Raw genomic sequence first — 7,934 nt, 5'->3', positions numbered from 1 at the left:
TTGTTTATTTTTCTATTTTTATTTTTTGTGTATATTTTTCTTTGGGAAGGCAGCTAATTGATTTTCCCTGCCAGCTAATTTCCAGCCAAAAGAGTTTTCTTCCCTCTCATTTGTGGTAATTAAAATTTTTGTCGTAAATCGAATGTCTATCGAATCGTCGGTCTCGGGCTTTAAGCCAAATTACGCCAGAACTTTAAGGGAAGACTGAAGAATGTTCCTGAATCGAACTGAGAGCAGTCAAGGATAATTCAAACAGATGCTTGAAGAGACGCTCCAAGGGAGTCTCGGTGAGAAACTTTAAGAGAGATACAATGAAATGTTGAAGGAAACCTAATGAATAACGGCAGAGATCATTGGGGAAAAAACTAAAATCTTATGCAAAAATGTTGGGGCTCACACTTTGCAGATACGAAAGGATTTGGACAAATAAATTGTAATAGGGGAACGCGCTTGACGGCGCACGGGGACGGTAGTGGAGGTCTGGCAAGCCTCGTACATATGGCAGGTCGTTATAAGACGGGTACTGTTACTTTCCATGTTAATGGCCAGGGGATAGCGTTGCTTCATTCAATTGGGGTAGAGAGTAAATAGCATAGGCTGATTATCCTCCGGCATAACCCAAAAGGACCCTACAGCCTTTGAATAAGAGGCAGCCACTTCTTAAATAATTTCCACGTTTAATCCGTGCCTGTGCAATCAGCCTATCGGCATGCAAGAGGCTTTTGAGTGCAGGTGAAAAATACTATACAATCCCAGGATCATTGTTCTGAGGTAAAATGTTCTTCGCAAGAAACTGGTTCCATTTATTTCAATTAATTGGTTATTCGATTAGCTCCTCGAACGGTGGCTGGATCGAAAAATTTACATCCTTGTTTAGTATTTGTACTAATTTTGAATGAAAATTCAATTAAAAATTTGGGGATCAGTCACAGGCATAGTGAAAAATTAAAGAATAATGTTTGTCTGGACCTTTGTGTGAGATCTATTACAAGTTCTTTGTCTTTAGCTTCGATCCTGTAATTGTAGATTTTGATTTTCCTTTTTCTTCTTCTCAGCTTGATTAGAAAGAATTATAGCTTTAACTGGCAAATGCGGATCGATGGTTCATTGGTTATAATGACAATACGTAGCACATCTGTCTCGAAGTCATTATCCATAATGCTGCATGATTGTGCCACTGGAAAACTTCATTCCAAGGCCATGGCCCGCTGTTCCATCTATTGCTAGTGCCGTTCTGCCATTGAAAGTTTCCATTTCCAAGAAAATAATGATTAATATAGTGGTTGGGTGGTTGGTTGGTTGGGGCTAGAGTTCAAATAGGGGTTTTACTATTCGCAGTCACAAATTGTTGGCTCATTTCGATAATGGGTAAAGCCCCAACCCCACCGGCTGTTCTGTTGATTTTCAAAATTCATTTGAAGAAATTACAAAATTTATTATGCCTGGGCCAGGGCCGAAGTGAAATTTGTCAAACTGAAATGTGGCCAAGTCCAAGTTGGCCCAAACGTTGGGTCGAACGTGCGGCCGGCTCCTTATTGTTGTTGCTTGTGTTGTCAAGCAACTGCCGCTGTCCGCAAAAACCCAAACACGTATTTTCAATTATTTCCGTGCCAACGTCAACGTTGAGGTAGACACGGCCACGTAGCCAGCTGCGATAGCCCAGCGCTGGCTCCGTCCTGCCCCCGGCCCCAGAAGAATTACCAGAACCCGAACCCGAACCACCCATCTACCCATCCACTGAACCACCCAGTCACTCTGCAACCATGTTGTTGCTGTTGCATTTGGAGCTCATGGAGTTTCCTAGATATCGATGAGGGGAAGGCGGCTGTGGGAAAGCTTTCAGGGCTTATGATAATTTCGTATGCAAGACATATTTGGCTGGGCCAGAAACAAAAGCCAACACGCCATATTCTGGTAGCTCCATCTCCTGATTTCCCCGTCGGTTTTTCCATTTTATCGCCTTTGCCAGCCAACGTCTTCGTCGTGTCCTGGGCCGTGTCATCGTCTTGTCGTCCTGCTCCGAATTTAGTCATTGCAATCTACTTAATCATTTTTGAGGAGGATAGCAGAAGCAAGACTCTGACTACTACAGGGGAATGGGGATCCAGCCAGGTCCATGTGGCATTCGTAATTTGGTAACTGCAACTCCGTGAGCCCGACCTAGGACAGACCCAGGGCCGGGACAGGACCAGGACAGTTGCCGGGGAAATTCCTTAATTGTTCCGGTTAGCCGCACAATCCATTCTGTGCATTTTACATTTCAACCTCAGCATCTACGACAGTAGGCAAGCCCAGGTGCCACTGACACTCCTGGCACTCCATCCTCCTCCTCCTCTTCCCCTTCCTCCACCTCAACATAGTTTTGTTCGTGTCCCTCTGGGCAGCCAGGAGAGTGAGAGAGAGAGAGCTGGAAAACTGGGGGCTAAAGGTAAACCACAGAAATACAAATCAAATTTTGTTGTGCGGCCAAAAAGCGTTTGCCATGCTCCCCGCTGCTCCTGATTCTGATTTTACTCCCGGTCCAGCTGTTTCGTGTGCTTCTTCTCCCCTCCTCATCCTAATCCTGGTACCAACCAGGACACCGTCCTGGAGCTGTTTCTTCTTGGTTGGGCTTGGTGTCAAGAGCGCGTTCGTCCCGTAAAGGGTACTGGGAGTCGACTAGGTAAGACGTTGGAAAAGCATCGAAAAAAATAGAATTTTAAGCATTTCTGTGTCTACGTATTTGAGAATCAAAATATACATTTATCCATATCGTTATCCACATATATCCATATTACTACGTCTAAAGCCCATTGTGTTACGCTGTTACTGAATAATCAACGATGAAGACACAACTCTCTATATATCTATAGATATCTCCCGGCTTCAGGCTGAGTGTCAAATTCGTGCATACATTTTTTTAGCTTCAGTTTGTTAGACTTTTTTTTCTGCATTTTGCACATATGAAGTATGGGATGGGTATGCTGGATGGCTGCAATAACTAATTACTTCCTTACATAATTCCGTTCATACATATGTAACATGTGTAATATTCTGTAGGATATATTTCGAGCTCTTGCATTTGAAATCCCATTTGGCTGCTGCTGCTGTCAAACTGCAAAGGTGATTGTGCAGGTACGCTCATACATATACCAGATACGAGCACACGCATAGATAAATTTCGTATCTGATGGGTGTTGAAGATTCATTTCGTATGTGATGGGTATTGAGGGGTAAGATATGTTAAGGAATCGAGGTGGATGGCAGATGGCGGATGGCGGCAGCGTTGTCCCCGCCTGCAGCTAACCGAAAACTGACAGCGACTGACTAACGCACTGACAGCTGCCACCCGCAGATCCCCAAACCCGCAACCGGGAAATGCCAAACTCATGGCTGAGGGGCAGAGAGATATTGTACCGTTTATGGGGCGGGATTGGGGCATACCCCCATCGACAGCGCGGCTATAAAACCTCAACCTTAATTGTGCTGCGCGCATTCGGCGGTTAGTTTTACGCAATTCAATTTGGCTGCAAGTGCTCTCGCAGTCCCGAAATTTATGCAAGACGACAGGCCAAAAAGGAAGGGGTTTCTGAGGGGATGCCTTTCCAAGCGCTTTTAAGTGCTAAGATCTTTTGGGTGGGTGGCTGTGTATGTTAGTTTGGCATTTTAAAGCTCTTGTTTGGCTCATAATTAAAGAAGCCGTCTCCTTCTTGTTCTCTCTGTGGCCTCTGGCTGTGGAAAATGTTGCCGGATCCGAGGTTGGCCAACAGTTGCGAGAAGAAAAAGGTCAGATAACTGGAAAATAATATTAAAAACGAGTGAAAAGACGCTGAGTCTGAGGCGAACTCGGATGGGGCCAGCAGTTGGGTCTATCCCTCAGGGAAACTCCTTTTCCATAGCCAACTCTTCCCCCGCCCCACTCCTGGTACTAAGACTGGACTCGACCAGGACCTGGCCTATCCACAAATGAATTAAATTTCAGTTTTATTATTAAATTAACTTGGCATGAACACCTAAAGATCCAACAACAGAAAATTTTAACCCCATCAACGGCAGGAAGTAGGCGGACACTGGGTTTGGTTTAGGGGTTTGGGAGTGGTGTGGGCTGGTGTGGGGTTGGTTCTTTGGTGGTAGCTGAAATGAATTTTCCAGTCTCGAAACTCAGCTCGACTCAACTCGTCTCATCTCCTGGCTCGCTCAGCTGTAAAGTGGAATGAAATGTAAATTTTTAATAAGCGTTTTCGCTAATGGCTATTTAAAACTTCGAATCCTCTCATGCCCAACCCTCCAGCACCTTGAGGCGCTGTTAGAGGGGGGTCTGGGTCGAGGGTGGATATCGACGGATTCGACAGGACCAAAACCACGTCCAGGACCGGCAGCAAGAACATTTTCGGTAGCCAGCCAAACAGCAGCATGGAAAAACTATAAGAAAAACCCAATTTTCCCATTTGCCTTCAGCTTTTACTCAATTGAAAAACTGTTGAAATCATAGAGCAAATGAGCGCAGAGGGGCTTTCAGAAGGGGTACAGAGAGGTGAGGTATCCTAGCAAGGGTTGCTGCTGCCGGCCATCCAACACGATCCACTGTCCACTCCGTCAAATGCGTGCAAACAATGGCCCTGAAGAACCCATTCAGAAAGTGCAACTCAGGGCCGCTGGTGGGGTGGCAAATAGGGGCAATGTGATGAAATATGAATGGAAAATTAGGTGCTGGAGATTTATCAATGCACAGAGTCGAGAGACCAGAAACTACCCGGAGTGGCATTAAATAACTTTCACAATAACTTTTGAAAAATTTAAGAAGTTTGGGTGCAAACTAATCAATTCTCAAATGGTGGACTCATAGTATAAAATCTAAGCTTCATTCGGTAATTAATTAGTTATGGTTGGTATATTTTTGTAATTTTTAAACATGTAGTGTTGTGAGGGAATGCTGAAGTAAATGGAAATTCGGAAATAGTATGGCAGAAAAGACAAGGGGCTGCACGCACTCAAATCGGGTCGAATAGGGAAATATATACATATGTATATTTTTTAATTTTCTGGACGTTAATATGCAATGTCGTATCTTTCAAGTGGCGATGCAACTACTGCTCAATCAAGTGGCCCGTGTGACACCAGCAGAAGGCTGTTACGCGCGGATCCCAGGCAAAACGCAGCCCATCTCCCGCCCAAGCGACCGGGGGGTGCTGCCGCATGACGCGCGACCCGTTATCCGAACCGAACGCGAACATGCAGGAAAGATAGCTGTTAGACTAATATACGAGGAATATTAGCACTAAACTTGCTAGGAGAACTAAGCATGCATTCAAAATACAAATACGATTACCACTACAAGTACTAATTATTAGAAAGGTGTGTGGGGATTAGTAATTTAATAAGAGGAAGAGAATTAGTGGTGGATATAATATGACAGAGGGAATTATAATCCGAGCATAAGACCCTAAACGGTTCATGCAAGGATTAATTCGATCTACAAAGTGGAAGGAACAACGGTATAAAATTTCTAGTGAGCCTAATAGGAATCGTGAAGTTTATGCGGCTCAACAGATCAGGGCTGTCTGTCAGCCCTGATCGAGTTGATACTGTTATGAACTATATATTTACTATAATATTTATTTTCCAGACGAATATGTGTAGATCGAAGATATTAAATAATATAGAAAAGATCCTAAGATGTGATACGATTTGTGAGAGGAATATATTACAGTCTGAAAACCGAAGATCTGTCTTTTTCTCAACTAAACCAACTATACTTTGCACTTTGCACAACTATACTATACTTTGTTCCCTTTAGAACCAACACAATCTCTAAATCTTTATAATTGTGTAAATCAACAGGGATGTTTTCCAATCATCCAGTTCTACAGATATCGGGTGTAAAATGAAAAAAAAAATACTTTGCATCGGCCGGGAATCGAACCCGGGCCGTTCGCGTGGGAGGCGAACATTCTACCGCTGAACCACCGATGCTTAGTTAAATTCGTTACAATTTTCTCGATCATAAAGTTACGATCATTCAGGATACTTTAGTTTTAAGGGTATAGGCCCATGTGTACGCACGCGCGATAGATCTAGCCACACATTTTCCGGGAAGGATATGTCGCTAAACTACTGGTGGCATATGTATCGATATATATCGCGATATAATTCTATGTACATAGATACAGTCGAACTTCTCTATTACGAACCTCCGTGCAACGATGAAAATTTATTCCCAGAACAGTGCAATTCCGTATTCTGAAAAAACCAATTCTATGTTACAAATTTTGCCTACAACGAACTTTCCTTCGAGATTCGCTATCTTGATCGCTGTATCCATTCCGCTGTAGCCGTATATTATATTACATCATTTTACCTGATACTTTCTTTCTGAAGAAAAGTTTAGTTTTGGTAATCGTATAGGGCGCTACAAAGAATGATCTACGCTAGCATTGTTTCATTTGGGTTACTTTTATTTTATTAAGTTTTTTCGTTGATGAAAGTTATACCTTCAACTTTCATTAGATAGTTATCAACGCATCTCCCTCTTTCCGATATCTTTTTTTCCATCTAACTCCTTGAAGCCCTACACCTTTCCTTGGCATGCTTTACTGTACTTTAGTTTTTCAATTTCTCTCGCTCTTCTAGCCAAAATTTGGTTCCTGTCTCATCTGCTTCCAATTTGGAGTGCTGGCCATAAGTGGGGGGTATTATCTCATCTCATTTCTGTATTTGCAAGCTCATTTTCGAGAGGCTGCCTCCGCAGGCAGGGTTCGGGCTCTGGCCCCTGCTCCGCTGATTTGCTGTTGACTCTGCTCTTGGATAATTTTAAATCTTTGGCAAGATTTTTCATCATTTATCATTTCATCGAAAGCCAAACTCAAAATGACTGACAACGAGCTGATGCTGATGCCGGAAGTGGCTGCTGGTTGGGGCCGCTGGGATGGGAGTGTGGGGTGTGGCTCTTCCTGGCTTATTTGTGGTTGGGCTGTGGCAGCCCGCTGTGCGATGACTGACGACTGAAGGAATCGTCAAAGCAGGAGTAGGAGTATGAGCAGGAGTGCGACTAGGACTAGCACGATTATACGAAAAAATTGTCGCGCGTATGCTACGAAGAGCAACAGAGATAGAAAGACATCGAGAGGTGGAGATGGAGATGGAGCGGTGCACAACAGTGAGATAAATTACCAAACACTTAAGTTGGATTTTCAAGATTTTTATCGCCCGGGCCATGGATTAAGTGACTACGCCCCGACATCTCCCATTGTCGGCCTGCTTTGGCCGGGGCAGGGGGATTGTGTCGGGGTACGGGTCTGGGCCCGGGTCCGGGTCTGCGTTCAGGTTCAGGTTGCGGTTCAGATTCCGTTTGGAGATTCCCGCTGCTCATTTGACTTCCGCCAGAGAGAGAGGAGAGCTGGGGAGTGGGGACTGGGGGAAAAGTGAAAAATGTGCCAATTCATTTGGTTTAAATTAGCGACCTCCGTCAAAGGCGCGCAACAGAGACAGACACACTCGTACAGCAGCAGCAACAGTCTGCTTCGTTATAAATCTGTTTTGCTGTTTCTGTTGCTGTTGCCGTTGCTGTAAATGTTGTTGCGGGGTCGCGGCTACGCGGCGTGATAACGGAGCCAAATGCCCGGTTTTTGATTAATGCGCCCGGATAAGCGCGATAAATTTCATTAAAAATTGCACGGCAATTCATAAAAACCATCTACGAAATGAGTTGCAAATTATTTATTCAGCCCCTGGGATGGGGCGCAGTGGGGGTCTAATTGTGGAGAAGATCTTTACATATTTATGTGTGTACAGTGTACACTGTACATATACATATATGTATATACAGTAAATATCGGTTATATGCATCGCAGCTTCTACAAATATTCTCTGAGATCATTTTCTAAAAATCATTTGGATGGCTCTATTTAAATTAAATTAAGTACAAAATTCAATTTGGTGTACGATTCGTCCTTTCC

General features: G+C 43.8%; 1 non-coding gene across 1 annotated transcript; it reads right to left on the bottom strand.

Annotated features, from left to right (window-relative positions):
• Positions 1–5,881: 5,881 nt before the first annotated feature.
• Trnag-ccc lies at positions 5,882–5,952 on the bottom strand. Its single transcript has one exon. It is a non-coding gene; the product is annotated as a tRNA-Gly (tRNA).
• Between the last annotated feature and the right edge of the window lie 1,982 nt (positions 5,953–7,934).

The sequence above is a fragment of the Drosophila miranda genome, chromosome XL (genome assembly GCF_003369915.1).
Source record: "Drosophila miranda strain MSH22 chromosome XL, D.miranda_PacBio2.1, whole genome shotgun sequence".
Lineage (NCBI taxonomy): Eukaryota > Metazoa > Arthropoda > Insecta > Diptera > Drosophilidae > Drosophila > Drosophila miranda.
This window is presented reverse-complemented; position numbering and strand designations above follow the sequence as displayed.